We start from the raw sequence: 15685 nt of genomic DNA, 5'->3' as shown, positions 1-15685 counted from the left end.
TTGTTAAAAGGCCAGAAAAGGATTTCCCTGAGCGGAAAAAAATCAAACTTTCATCGACTGAACTTCTTCTGTGCAAAAATGAATACGTCGTTTAAAATCCATGGGTTAGACATGCAATCACGTACAAATTTCATCGTGTTAAAGTGACACTCAGCATCGTCTCATGGCGCTTCTGTTTTGACAAACTCAGAAGAGACAGATTAACAAAAAAGAATGTCAAAATCAAAGCAGCAGAGGCCAACATATCTTGACTTTTTAGTCATAGCTGTGGGTTAAGCACCAAAAATACCTACATTTCCCATCATGCAATGCATTGCGATATAATGCAATTGCATTGCACCTGTCATTCAAACTCAATGCAGTTCTAATGTTAGATTAATGTGATAACCTCTAACTACATTATCAGGGGTTATTTTCTCTGATTCACAGTTCATTAGTACATTATGCGAGTACGTTCACGGTTGGAGTAGTGCTCTCAATGACTTTTTGAGCTGATATATAAGTGTCAATAAGGTGGAGGTCCCCGTTAAACTCAATCAAACTCCCGGGCTGTATTTCATATGAGCACATCTGCTTTAATCACGTCCATGCCTCTAGAAGGCAGTCACGTCTATGGGTAGCATGGTTGGACATAATGATACATGGAGTCATTAGGAAAAGTCAGGTAAAGCACCTTCAGCATCCTATCTAATGTGTAAATCAGGTTGTGGGAATTGGCTAACTGCATTACCCATTAGTTTACATTCATCATCATTGAGAAACATTGCCTTTAAAGTCAGCCGGTAGCTTTAGCTACTGCTAAAACGTAGTGTAACGGTAACATAAGTAGAGAAGAGTCATAAAGGCAAAAAACTGACTCAGTAAAGTCCGTTTCACAGCAATATTTATCCACGGTTTGCAAACATTAGCCACCGTAAGCTACTGGTCATACCAGACCAGGTGAGACTGTGTCAACGAAAATCCTCAGTGTACTGAATTGTCAAAGACTGTGTTTCAACATGAATTCCCCTTTTCATTTGTAAGAGGATGATGTTATCTCACCTTTCAAAACTCACATAGTGTAGCTTTAAAGATTACGGCCAACAGTCCCCCCTTGACAATTGACAAGAGTGTTCACACCCCTTCTGAAATAATCTACGGATTTGAAATGGTGGCCCTTTCTCATTTCATTGACTTTTCATCAACATCGCCACTCCTGTCTCGAGTTTGGAGAGCAATTACGGAAAGTATCCAGCTGGGCCTTAAATGCATCTCAAGAAGAATGCTGAATCCTGCACTATCTGCAAGGTAATCCCGACTGGAAAATGTCCTTTCTTGATTCAAAAATTACCCAGTGAGATGACTTTGGAGAGAAAAAAAACATAGAGATCTGATACTATACAACTTTTTCATTTTGGGAAAAGTTAATTGGACTTTTTTATGGAGTGAAATCAGCCAAAAAAGAAACTCTCCAGTTTCCCCCTCTAGGGGTTTTGAACTCTGTAAGTCAATTTTTTTATTTTTTTTTGTGTCTCTGAGTTTCGAAAGTTAATTCTAGCTCACATCATGCTAAAAGGTCCTCCCAGGCCCCTGTTTGTCTGCCAACAAACATTATCAATCTGCCAGCCGTTCCCTTGTACTCATCTCTCTCTCTCTCACACACAAGCCAGACTCCAGACTCTTTGTGTCCTTGGGTAAGAACTTGTTTTTCAAGGTGTTCTCAGTTCATGTCACTTGGCGAAATGAAAATGGAAGTTTGTTGTTGTGTAAAATCATAATTAATTTAACCATTCGGAGTCACGCAGCTATTCTGGGTTTTCACCCATTGCGTGAAAAGCTTACCTATTCACGGTGGCCAAAACAACAAAAACAAAATAAAACAATGAGTTTACAGTGATATACTGATACAGCTATTAGCTGCTCTCCGCAAGCATCTGACATTGATGAATTACCATGCTTCAAATATGCTGCATCAGCAATGTGGGTACATAATAAACTTTGACTACCCTCCACCCACCCCCACCCCGCAGGAGGATGAAGTGACTGGGCCGTGAGTAACAAGCTGCTAATCCTGCTATTATGGTCACAATATGTTTCCAGCCTCGTGTCTTCGCAAGCCTGTACTGTACTGTACTGGAAGAAGAGATGAAAAGAGCCCAGAAAACACGAGGCTTTGTTTGCTCCAGATAAAGCAGGACTAAGAAGTGTTTGCAGTCAGATAAAAATGCTTGTTCCCGCTAATGTGCACAAAACAGTCTTTACTTGGTCTTTAAGGATCATTAGCCATGTTTTTATTTCAGGGCCATAGAGGGTTTTGTTGGGTTGTATCCTTTAAATGGCCTATGTTGGACTTACCCCAACAGCCCTGTCAGATGACTTCGACACCACCTGTCATGTTCCAAATGTGTTCATTTGAAATTTATATTTGTTACTATTATATTATGTATTATGTTGTTCTCATACAACTGAGCTGTCATGTTTAGGTTGGTCTGGTCTTTTTTTCATCTGTACTATGACCACTGAAAGTAGCAGGAGGTATTTCAGTTATTTATCAATTAATTGGGCTATTTAGTTCAAGCTTTAGGCATTACTTTTAACTATATTTGAATTGTTCATCTATTAATGTAGCTATCAACTTCAACTATTTATTCATTACTTTTAGCTAACTATTCCAAACTTTTATTTATCACTTTTAGCTGTATTTGAACAATTGATCCATTAATATAGCTGCAAGTTTCAACCATTTATGCACAACTAATTCAATTATTACTTTAAGCTAACTGTTTCAAGCATTTATCCATTGCTTTTAGTTGTTTCACCATTGATCCATTACAGCCACCCTTTTCTGCACCCATCCATTATCTCTTTCAACCATTTATCTGTTCCTCTTGGCTATTTCAACTGTTTATTCATTTCAGTGTTAGTGTACCTTTTTTGCTTGCTAACGGCTTTTTATACACTACAGCTGACTGTGTGGATATGCTTTAAATCAAAGTTGAGTTGAGTCACCCTACATTTTTTCCCATTGAAAACTTCACAAGTTCCCCTCTATGTAACCCGTCAGTCAGGAATCACTGGCCTTTCTGACCGAGTATGTTTCTAATTAAAACTCATGAAGTTTGTGGTTTCTTGTGGCCATTTGAATGGTTCAAATCAGGTTTTCGAAAGTAGATGTTATTGTTTTTTTGATATTAATGTTTTCCTCATGCGATTGATTTAATATATCTTTGTTTGTAAAGGTTCTGAATCGGCCCTGCTGAGGATATTGATCCATTTTGTTTAGACAATAGCTTCTTTCTCAAGGGCGCAGCAGCGCTACCTGAGTGAACGCACGCGGCCCCCTTGCACGGGATAAATTATGAATCAGCTAATACCAGGTTTTGCCCTCATGATTATAACCTGCTGTTGTAATGAGATGCTCACCTTGTGCATGATCTCGTCATGATTCTAGGTCGGCAGTGATGGCTTTCCATATTAATGACACAGACTGTTGATGTATAGCTGCCAGTCAGTCTCTTGGGGCTCAGCTCACAGCTTATTGATATCAGGCAGAGCAGAGACCTTCTGGTGAAAAAACAAAAATGATAATTGATTAGTAGGAAAATTTTAATGAGTTACTTGGACTTCATCACACGGCTTCAAAGACCCATATTACAGTCATATCGCATAGACATTTCTTCACAGTCTTATTGTTGTGTAGTATGGGTAGGTAGCACCAATTAAAGAAATAAAAATTAAAAAAGTCAAATGTGGATAAAACAACTTTGGGCTGTATTGATTTACTTCAAAATTTACCTTGCACCAAAACTTTCTATTTGAAACCTTTCTCTTAGTCTTAGATTAGTCTTCTCTAACTTATAGAATATTGTCCAATCACTACAAAATTTTGTAATATTTACCTGATATTTTACCTTTCTTGTGAATAAAAATCAAATCCAATCTAGGCTTGAGTTGTAAGCGCAACTTGACAGCAGCTGAAAATGACCTGACCTCCAGACCACCTTGCTGCAGTGATGCAGAAATGTATTCTGGGTTTTGTCAGTACACCCTGACATCACCGCGGGGTGATGTCAAGTTACCATTTAAATCTGCAACATGACCGATTTTAAACTAAAATCAGATTTTATTATTCTAAGCAAGGCTGAACTAAAACATGATAAACCTTCAAGCAATACATTAACATTTTGGGAAATACAGTTAATCACTTTATTGCAGAGAGTTAGATAAGAAGATGAATGATAAATATCAAACTGCGGCCAACAGCTGGCTAGCTTATCTTAGCATAAAGACTGTAAACGTGCTGTATACTGTTTCTTGGTCAGGAGCAGTAACTTCCAACCAAAACACCACGTAAAGCTACAGATTAAACAGGCGAGCTATAACATGTTAATTAGTGAGCTTTAGAGGTGCCGCTGCGCAGATTTTGTTATCTTTGAATGGAGCCGGGCTAGCTGCTTTCCCCTTCGTTCCAGTCTTTGTACTAAGCTAAGCTAACTGGCTACTCGCGGTAACTTCACAGACAGATATAAGAGTTGTGTCTTTTCTATTAACTTAAGCAAAAGAACGAATAAGCCCGTTTCCCAAAGTGTCAAACTATTGCTTACCATCGATAAACTACAGTTTAACTGCTAGTCTAATGCGGCACAGTTAATTAATATAAAGTGACATTACACTGTTACCGTTGGTGCACTTTTGCAGATTTAAGTACAGAGTTGCCACAAGTGGAAAGAAGCAGATTTGTCTGAGTTATTTTCACCTCCTCAATCAAGATTGAATACCTTTAGATGGTACAATGCAGCAGAGCAACAGAAACAGAGATCTAAACCCAAAGAGATATGGAGACATCATTTGTCAAACATAATGGAATAGAGCCGTTCTCATTCTGAAGACCATGGCGAGAAAAGTAGTCATTGGTGCAACAGCTAATAAGGATCTGAGCAGAAAAAGCTGTAAAATAAATGCTTACTCACAGTGGAAAAAAGCCAAATGTCACCTTTGAATGGCATTTATTCCCATATCAGCCTAATGGACATTTACCTTTCTCACTGCATTTTCCTTTAAGCGACAAGATATATTTCTCCTTCTGCAGATGTTTGAAAGGTCTAGGTCTTCAGCATCCTGTAATTATTATGAGATAATGAGCCATAATGTTCAAATCAATTTGGAAAAAAGGCACTTTAAAATTGAAAAAATTACATAAATGCATTTCACTGTGAGCACTTTTTCTCTTTTATAGACTTTTTCATAAATGTCATTCTACTTTGAACAGGAGGTGGGTCAGGAAGTGTCAATCAAAGTCAGACCCTGTAGCTACAGTGTAAGGAATCAAAGAGAGAAGCTGTTTGTTGAGGCTGGCTCTGATTTTACATTTCATGACTATTTGCTAAAAAAGAAATACCTTTAAGCTGTATTTTTAAGGGATGAAGTAAAAGTCAGTATTTTAGGTGCCTGGTGAACTGAAGTGCCTTTATCCTGAAAGACTGAATTAGACCACTTTTGGTAGCTCTCCCTAGTCTCAAACATTTGTATAATAAATTCCTATTACTCAGTGCACACTGAAAAGAAAGTGATGCCAAAGTGACAAAGATGTAGATTTCTGAGAAGCTGTTTGTAGGATTGTTCGACAAGAGAAACATGGATTTGCGGGGGATAGAAGTGTAGTCTAGTTTGCAGTCATCTCAGTGAAGCAGATTGTTTCATGTGTTGCAGAGATGAGTGTGTTGGAGAAAGTAAATAATGTAGAGTCTCTTGGTGAGCTTTCTTCGTGGTATCACATCCCATCAGGCCTTTCCCCCTCGTTGTTGGCTCCATCAGGCTGACAAGTGCTCTGCTGCTGTTTTGCAATATTGAAGAAAGGGGAGAGGAACAGAGGGCAGAAATTCCCACTCCAACCACCATCAAACAATACAGTGACAGTTTGTTCTTTTTTGTCACTATCACATCTTCCTCAGGTGGAAAAATCAAATCTTTACAGAGCCTGTGGTGACAGAGGATGAAACAATTACTCCATCCACAAGACAGATTTGCAGCATTAGAACTTCTCAAAGGCTTCTTAATGATGCCTGAATGTGTATTGGCGTGTATATTGTATACATGTGCATTGACATGCACATGATTTGATTTGCAGAGAAGAAGACAGGAATTTCAATTAGATTCGAACGTGTTTTGATTTAATTTGGGGGAGAAACAGGCAGGAGAGAAAAATGTCTGAAACACAGCACTTACTGCACAGTTTACATCAGCTGTTAAACCAGTACGTCATCCACTTGTAACAGTTCCACAGTCAGAGATGAAAATGTTCAGAATCCGACTTCCCTTGTCAAACAGTGTGCACAAAGAGGAGCCCTGCCAGCATCAGAGAGCAGCCACAGCATCAGCTGGATCTCTGGATGAACCTCTGACCGCTGACTACCTGCACTGCTAGCTTTGACATACTTTACTGGCACACTTTCTTGAAAGCAAAAGTCTAATGAGAAAAACCTCTATACACAACAAAAAAATTCATCTTAACAGCTCTCACATTGAGCTTTGAGGACTTATTTGTCTCGTCTTGGCAGTGTGAAAATACCACTTGCTACCAGTACAGTTTCCCTTGATCTGGCCAATTTGTAGTGTGTTTTTTTTTTTTTATTCTATTATGCACCAGTGTGGTTTAATGGAGCTTTTGCATCAGTTCAGGCACAACACTGAAGTTGTGCTCGGATCAGGTAACTGGCATCAGCTGCTTCATTCATGCGTCACCATCATTGGCTCCTTTATCAGCTGCTTGGCTACCAGCTGACTGGTAACTTCGAGTCACATTCACATCAGTTTACATGTCGACCTTTATACTATAACCTGACATTTCTCTTTGACTGCTCTGCTGGTAGCTTCATGCCAACACTGTTTACTGCCACAGCTCAGTCTAACACTCCAACCTCCACCTCGTGTACTAAGCTTTTGGTACTGTTGTTTCAACAAAGATTTCATGTTCACGTATGTGCCTATTAAGGGGGACTCAGTTCTCTCAGCAGCTCCCTCATTGCAGCCTGGATTCTTTGTTAGCTCCCTCAAAAAGCAAAGATTTTTGTCGCCCAATTTATCTCTTGTATGACCACTCACAATGAATGGTCCATGCCTGACACAAGTATAGCAAACTGAATTTAAATGGTGGCGCAATGATACCACCATCACTTAATTTTCACATATGAGTTTAATATGACTAGGCTCATTAGTTCCCCCTGTCTTTTCTGTAGAGCATATAAACTCTAAGAAAAGTACTGATGTTGTTAATGGTTTACATTTACACCCGCTGTTAAATGACATGGTAATCACAAAAGATATTCTGTTTACATGGAAGTAAAGGTAATTAGTACAATTAGACTGCAAACTAAGGGGACTGTCTTCCTATAAACAACTAGCCCCTGGGGCATCTGTGCAAGCAGCTTATACAGTTTATTTTTAGCCGACATCTAGTGGCCATAATAATTATGACAAGAGCAAAGTAGGAAGTTAGGTGACATAGTATACAGAGCAACAGGAGACCACTGTTTGTTTCCTGCCTGATACCAATTAAATGAATCAAAGTCTTTTTCACAACCTGAACGCCTGCTGCTGCTACGCTCTCATGTGTCGTAACTGAGGATAGGGACAAACGATTACATTATGTGGTCGTTTAGGTTGGAGCCTTGTACTTTTTTAGGTACACTGGTCGCATAGCTCTATTGATGGCATTGTAGGTCGGCCCACCACTTTGATTTACACTGAAATATCTAAACAAAAACAAAAAAAATACGAGGGATTACCTTCAAATTTTGTAGAGATATTTATGATCACCAGAGGATGAATCCTGCTGGGTCTCTGTCTTGCACAATCATGACGTTCACGTTTGTGGTTTTGAGTGAAATGTCTCGCCAACTGGATGGATTCCCATGAAATCTGGTACAGAAATTATTTAAGGTACACAGAGGATGAATTGTAATAACTCTGGTGTCTTTTTTAATCTAGCACCATGATCAGGTCAAATTTTGTCCAATACTTTGTTTTGTAAGCAAATACCTGCCAATCTAATGACATTCCCATCCTGCTCAGCTGTAAGCTGTAAAATGAGGCTGTTTCTCATTTCACTGAGACTGAGTGTAGGTGAGCCAACAACCCACCAGGTACAAAAGAAGGATTTTGGCATCTTCATACCGTCTGTGTTCTATGTGTGTTATTTCAGAACATGCAATGTAGTCTGAAGATCAAATCTGACAAGATTGGGCAATTAATTTAGTGATTTGAAGTCCTAGATTTCTCAAAGTCACATGGAGGGCCGAGTTGTTTTTTTTTCTTACAGGCTGTCAGAGCATCTTTGTTCAATGCCCTTCATTGTCAGCACCCATCCACAGAGGAGCACGTGGGGAGGGTTCATAGGATGGCACTGTCTGCCACATTTGTAACTCCTGTCACCAGCTGCAGGAGACATCTCATAAATGGAGTGGGCCGTGAGTGTCGGAGGACGTTCGTCTTGTCACACAGCGATATTCAGCTTTGTCTCCGCCTACCCCCACCTCCGATCTCCATCCGTCTCCACGCTGTCTCCGTCCCTGCTCATTGGTACCGGATGACATTCAAAGAGGGTCAGATATGCAGAGAATGCAGTGAAGTGATTTACAACGTCTGACAATTCTTAAAGAAGAAGCAAACCGATTTAACTATGATCCACTTAAGGAATCATATTGACTAATTTATTAGGCGGAGAACACCTTATCCGCAGAGGATGAATCCTACTAAATTTAGTGATCCCCTGACTTTTTCTCTTGCGTCACGTGATTTTGATTGAAGTATCGCAACAAATAATGGACGGGTTGCCATGAAATTTGGCACCTCATTCATATTCTCTTCAGGATGAAATGTAGAAACTTTGATGATCTGTTAACTTTTCACCAAGCCCCATCATCAGGTCTAAGTTTTTAATAAAAGGTACAAAAAACTAAGAGTGTGAGCATAGTAAACATCATAGCTGTTAAACATCAGCATGTTAGCATTGTCATTGCGAGCATGTTAGCATGCTGATGTTAGCATCTAACTACTGGCAGTAAACCCTTAGTCTTGTTATTTAAGAGCTGCTTCAGGGTTGATGCCAAGTAGAATGAATGACCTTGAGCCTCCAGTGCTTTCAAGAAAATACTGAGCAATAACTGAAATAGAAAATATGAATTTATTCTCGTTTTCACAAAGCCAGAATTTCCCGTTTTCATCATATTTCCTCTTTCCCTCTGTTTGTGGAGTGTTAAAAATGACCAACAAAAAAAAACGCCTGTGAAGTGACTTTTTCTCATCAGGGTAACTGATAGAAAACTGTGTAATGAACCCAGAGTTAACCAGACGGTTTGCCGCTGTTGCATTTAAAAGACCTAAAGTGTTCTTTCACAGCAAAGCAATAACCCCTGCACACATTAAGGCAATCAGAGCTGAGCAGAGAGCATGACTTACATCGCTGGAGTAATAATAAACTGGAAAAGCCACTTCCTGATTAATTAACCCTGGTCTACACACTTTTAACGCTATATCTGAGACATGAGAGGGCACATGATGGCTTCCACTGAAGCCTGGGGCCACTGGCTTTATGAGGACTGTAAATCAAATGGCACAGATGTGGAATTTTTTACTAAGTCCCCAAGTTTTGTTTTTTATTAGAGAATTGTGAGGATGAATTGTTCTGGTGGTGTACCTACTGCTGTTTTTTGGTGGCAATAGAGTGAATGAAATATAAACTTCTCTATCATTAATGGCGAGGATGATATAATTCCCCTTGTTATCCAGGTTGCCGACCTGCTGCTGCGCAAAGTCAAAATGAGCAATTTACTGCCAATATGATTATCTCATTAAATATCAGCCATCTAATCAAATCGTAGTGCGATTAACTCAAAAAGTGTAAAAAAGAACTCTCCTGATCAAAGAGGCACATGGAAACGCAGATCTGATGAAAATAACATTAAAAAAACAAACATTTCTACTCCCTTTACTGTCAAACTGGTTGTTAGCGGGATCACGAACCGTGTCTTTTTAACTTCGAGGGAAGGGAACAGGAGAGCACAAAGATATCACACAGAGACGCGGGTGTGGACATCATTGGAATATGTATGACCCGCGACATTGCTGATCTCCCTGATACAGATGCTGGATCTAAAGGTCATCTGGAAGCAGCTTGTAAAAGCCAGTGAGGAAGCCATGAGTCAGTGATTCCAGGCCGAGCCTCCTATCGCACAGACAGAGAGGGACAGAAGATACAATTGGCTCATCATAAAGCTGTCAAGTCAGTCATACATATCGGTGAACACAGTTACATATCGCTGCCACAAATAAGACACTTGCTATTAATAAACCCATCGTGCTCGGAAGGAAATACAGTAGCTGGGGACCGGCTTTTCTTTTTGCCTTGGGATGGTGGCAAGAATGTTTTCTCTGGAAACAAGTCTGATCATGTCTTTCAACAGAAGGCTTTCTTTGAGTGGCTCATAGGAAGCATGTACTTGCTGTTGGGAGTGTGTATTTGTCTTGCTTCCTTCATCCTGGTCCTTCAGATCTGTTTATTTGGTTATTAAACATCATGTTCAGCCCCACCTGTTGCCTAAAATGTCATCTTTTGATAAATCTTGATCCAGAAGTCTTCACACAAAGGGAAAAAAGCTTCAGCACAGCAGTTTTCAGTGCAGTTTCATTTCTACAAATACTTATAGTGTATGCCATGACGTCCTCTTCAGCTGCAGTTAAGGAAGGAAATCCTTTGCAATGTGAAGAGCTGAAACAATTGATCAGCTTCTGACCGTCGTTTACATATTTTCAGAAACTATTTTAAGAATCATTACTGGACAAATAGACGTGCCAGGAGGAATATTTTTGCCCCATGAAAAGCTCAGTTGAGCTTTATCTATTTGTAAAACTCCGGTGGTGTTTTGAAAATCCCTGCTACATAAACAGTGAATAATAGCACACAGAGCCAAAAAAAGAATCTGCCAGTATAATATATAATTTACAAAAGCCTCTGATGTTGTCGAGAAAAGAAGCTGGAGAAATCAAGTACAGTACATGGCATCAGACAAAAATGCCCTGGGAGTTAGTGAGTGCTGTATTTCTGGGCGAACGGAAATTAGCTGAGGTGTGAGATTTTGATTAATATTCTCACTCACTAATGACTCAGGAGTAGAGACCTTATAAAAGAGCTGATAAAAGATAGATAAGCCTGGGAGCGGCATATGATCTGGATATGATCTGCACGTATGGAGAACAGTTCAGTCATAACGATTTGTTACAATCTTAAAGAGTGCCTTCCAATTTTATAATACTAATGCTTCTAAGCAGTGAAACACTTAAAGGAATAGTTTGACATCTTGGAAAATCCGCTTTTCTCTTTCTTGCAGAGATTTTGATGAGAAGATTGACACCACTGTAACGTCTGTACATTAAATATAAAGCTAGAGCTGGAAGTTAATTAGCTTAGCTGAGCATAAAGACTGAAAGCAGCCTTGCTTTCTCCAAAGTTTAAAAAATATGCCTACCAGCACCTCCAAAACTAACTAATGAACTTGTGCATCACATCTGTTTATGGTCGATATTTTGGGAAATATGTTTATTTGCTTTCTTGCTGAGCGTGAGAAGATTGATACCATATCTGTGTGGTAAATTGAAGGCTGCAACCAGTAGCCAGTTAGCTTCACCTAGCATAAAAACTGTCAAAATCAATAAAACAAACCATCCAATCAAACAAAAAGCGTTAAAATGTCAACTTGTGGTTTTACAAGACATAATATGTTAATTAGTGAGCTTTTGAGGTGTACTGGTAGTTTTGGTCACTGTACATTTTGACAGGCTAGCTGTTTCCCCCTTGTTTCTGGTCTTTATGCTAAGCTAAGCTAATCATCTCCTGGGTCTGGCTCCATATTTAGCATACAGACATGAGAATAGTGACAACCTTTTAATCTAACTTTTTGCAAAAAAAGTTAGATGTATTTTCCAAAATGTCACACTATTCCTTTAAAGTGTAACACAGTGAAAAATGCTACTTTTAAGATGGCCATTAATAGAGAAATACTGGACACTATTTCCAGATGGATGTGGTAAGCGATGTAACTGAAGTTGGCACATAATGTTGACCTGACCCAGTTATCAGCTCTACATTTCTTAGATTTCCACATTTTATTAAAATAGTGTCCCTCGTTTATTTCTGGAACCTATTAAAACTAACTTTATTAGTAACTTTATTGACCCTGTTTTAAAAGTGGGCTTAAGTCTGTCAGCTTTCTCTGTGCTGATTTACAGTTTCTTTGAAAAGGAACATATCTCTTATTCTGCTCATGCTATCACACGGTCAAATCCCACATTTGAATCGATTTATCATCTTCCATTATGCAGCTTTGAGCTCAGCTCAAGTTGTTATCTATCTTGCCAACTTACACTGGGGATGATTTTTTATTATGTTGGCAGACCTTGTATAAGGACTTTCCAGCAAAACCATTTCATTCCAATTTTGAAGGATTACATGGCTGGAAACATATGCATCATGTAGGGTATGTACAGTAATAATTATAATGATGGAGCGATCTAGTCAAGATGCCACTGCTCAGACAGTTACTGCTGCTGTTCAAGTTTTTGACAAAATTTACCTCATTTCTTTTCATGATAAGTCATGTTTATTTAACAGATTGAAACAATAACTGGATGCTGGGCTATTTTAATGCCTTTCTAAAATCAGAGTAATCAATCCTTTCCATTCACTTACTACCTTTGGAGAGTCACTCACATGACTCAAGATGTAGAAATTCAACATAAAACACATTAATGTTCCACGGTCCGATAACAGATAAATCAAGAGATGGTCACTCCATTGCCGACACACCTTTTGAATTTTGAGAAACGACCTGCCTCTATGGAAGAATAGTTGAACTGCACATTATACCTATTCTAGAAGCGAAGGCATCCTATAACTTTTCATTGGGTGACATCGCCCAAAGGGTACAAAAAGTAGTACAAATGATCTCAAGGTACCCAAATCCATTTTTACCTGCCCGAATACATAAAAAGTAGATTTACTTGGCTCTTAATCTGGCAGCACTAATGGCAGATGGACACAGGGACGTTTTTTTGCATCTACTGGAAACTGTGCAGTCTTGGATGTACCTAAACTGGCAGCGGGAACACATACAATGACATGAGTTTTATCACGACGACAGTCATAATGATAATGATGATCAAGACAATGAATAACATTATTACATGTATATAGGTTCATATTGTTAAGAAATATATGGATGATGATGAAGATGATGATAGTGATTATTATTATACTACATACATACTCCACTACCCATTATTACCACTACTTTATTATTTTTCAAAATATAATAATATAGTAATATTCATTGTTCTCAGTGCAAACTGAGGATAATGGTCAGTTGACATTTGGTACAAACTAAATTATAAACTGTAATTATAAATAAAATAGATAAAGGCTTTTTTGTTATATGATTTAAGTTAGATTGAAGATCATTTCCTGTTTTATTGCTCATTATATGATGATTTAAGGGCTAAACTTTTTAGTAAAAGGACAGGGGACGATTATATTGAACTTAAGTTGTTTTTTACAAAGGGAGCCTTTTTTATGTCAGATTTTATTTGTCGAGCTTACAAAAATTCTTTGCAATGCAATGTTATATTGTAAGAAGTTATATTATTTTCTAACATATTTCTCCCCTGCAACAGTATTTTGGTGTATTATAAGTCTATGTGAGGTGAATTGTTGTACGTGTATGATACCAAGCAACTATTATGATACTACAAACAAAAATAGATTATTAGAGCAACTAAACACATTTGCATATCTTAATGGACAAATAATTTTATTCTATTCACATCTATCCTGTTTTTTAACTAGCTTTGTCTAAGCTTTTCTGGCCTGCCTGACGCCAACAACATGCAGAGTGCAGCCGCAGTACCATTAGCACGTTGCAACTGACACCTCTGTTACGCTGGGATCCAGTAGAAGGTCAGGTAAAAGGCTAACACACCCCGAGGATCCCTTCTATTTCTTGTGTCAAAGAAAGGTAACATCGTCAGCACTGGTGCTCTCCTTCCAGCTCTCCTCTGCAGACTCAATCTCTGAAGCCATCAAGCCCGAGCACAGGTACTTGCAGAGACATTACAGATGGAACACAGATCTGACCTCAAGTGCCAATCAGACCACAGCTTCTCATTGACTTCATGGCTCATCAATCACATCCACAATTTGACACCTTCGGGACGAAGATAAAAGAGAAAAATTAGACTCAGCAGAAGCAAGATCTGACACATGAAGGTGTATCCTTGGGAAGGGGCCAGTGGGAGCAGTTGTCAATCACCAGTGAAGAAAGCATTTTTCCTATTGTTCAACCTTTGGGATAGGACATATGGAGAAAACTCATGAAAAAGTCATGAAATAGGGCGAGAAATACAGCCTCATCTGCTTTCTAAGCAGCAGGGGGTGTGTAGGTTCATCCTAAATAAAGCAAGTCTGACAAAATAAATTTATCTCAGGGTCCACTTATGAGCCTTTCCAGAACTTTCAATCACATCTCAAGCTTCTCATCCTTGAAGATCTGAAAGCCTGGTCACACCAGCGTTTAAAATAGTGAAATTCAGCGACAAAGTCAGCACCAGATTTGCTCGTGGAGGTGAAACATATCCAAATCTTTTGCATCGTGTCAACTTTGACCAACTTTGACACAGAAATGCTCACCAATAGCGATAGTGACTAATAGCAAACCGTCGTGACAGTGCTGACGTCTGACAGAATGGAGAGCTGGAAAGTCTAAAACAGAGAAATTTATCATATTTATTAAATGTGTTCCTCTACACTGTGCAGGAAAATAAATTGCTCCAGAAAAGAGGCATTTCTCTCTTGGTTGTTATGAGACAGTAATTGCTGGTACAAACACGTCTCTTGAAATAAACCGTGTGAACATACTGCATTGCTCTGGTGACAACAGAGCCACCCCTAGCCAGTTTGCTGCTGATGGTTTGCGAGCCTAAGTACGAGAGCTATTGTGACTGACTAGAGCAAGAATGTTCCCTGCTACCCACCATGTTAGGAGTTAACTGACCAGCTACTGTGATTCTCCAAACAGCCCTGCACTACGCCACCGAGCTTGAATTTTGCAAGGATGCTTGGATAAACTTTGCTGTGCCTCTTTCTGGAGTGACCAGGACAACCCCACTACGCTCACTGAGATCGAAACACCTCTGACCAATGACATTGCTCTGCTAGCTCCTACGACCCATGACTCTACCCCCCCATTACAATTAAAAAAACATATTCTGTATATACGCACCTGCATATATACGTGCCTTTTCTCAACTTCAGAGTTTTGTGAGCAGTGTTCAATACTTAAGATAATCTATGGAAATTTAGAGTATTGAAGTGTCTGCAGATGGTGCTTCTCTATTTTCTATTTTGAGTATTCAATACTGATCATAACAACCACCCACATGTCATAGTATTTATTCCCAACTCGCTGCAGTTTCTTCCTCTAATGGTGACCATAAAAATGTTTGTTTGGCTATAAACGTGTTTACCTGGCCACAAACCAGACCGGAAAAATGACATCATTGTGGGTTGTTAAGTTTTTTGATAGAACAGAGGTCACACTTGTTTCCGATTATTTATTAAACCATAAGCGTCCTTTGATTCTACAAAAATGTTACAAAGGTT

Source organism: Xiphias gladius, chromosome 24, assembly GCF_016859285.1.
Source record: "Xiphias gladius isolate SHS-SW01 ecotype Sanya breed wild chromosome 24, ASM1685928v1, whole genome shotgun sequence".
NCBI classification, from domain to species: domain Eukaryota; kingdom Metazoa; phylum Chordata; class Actinopteri; order Istiophoriformes; family Xiphiidae; genus Xiphias; species Xiphias gladius.
Note: the sequence above shows the minus strand (reverse complement) of the source record.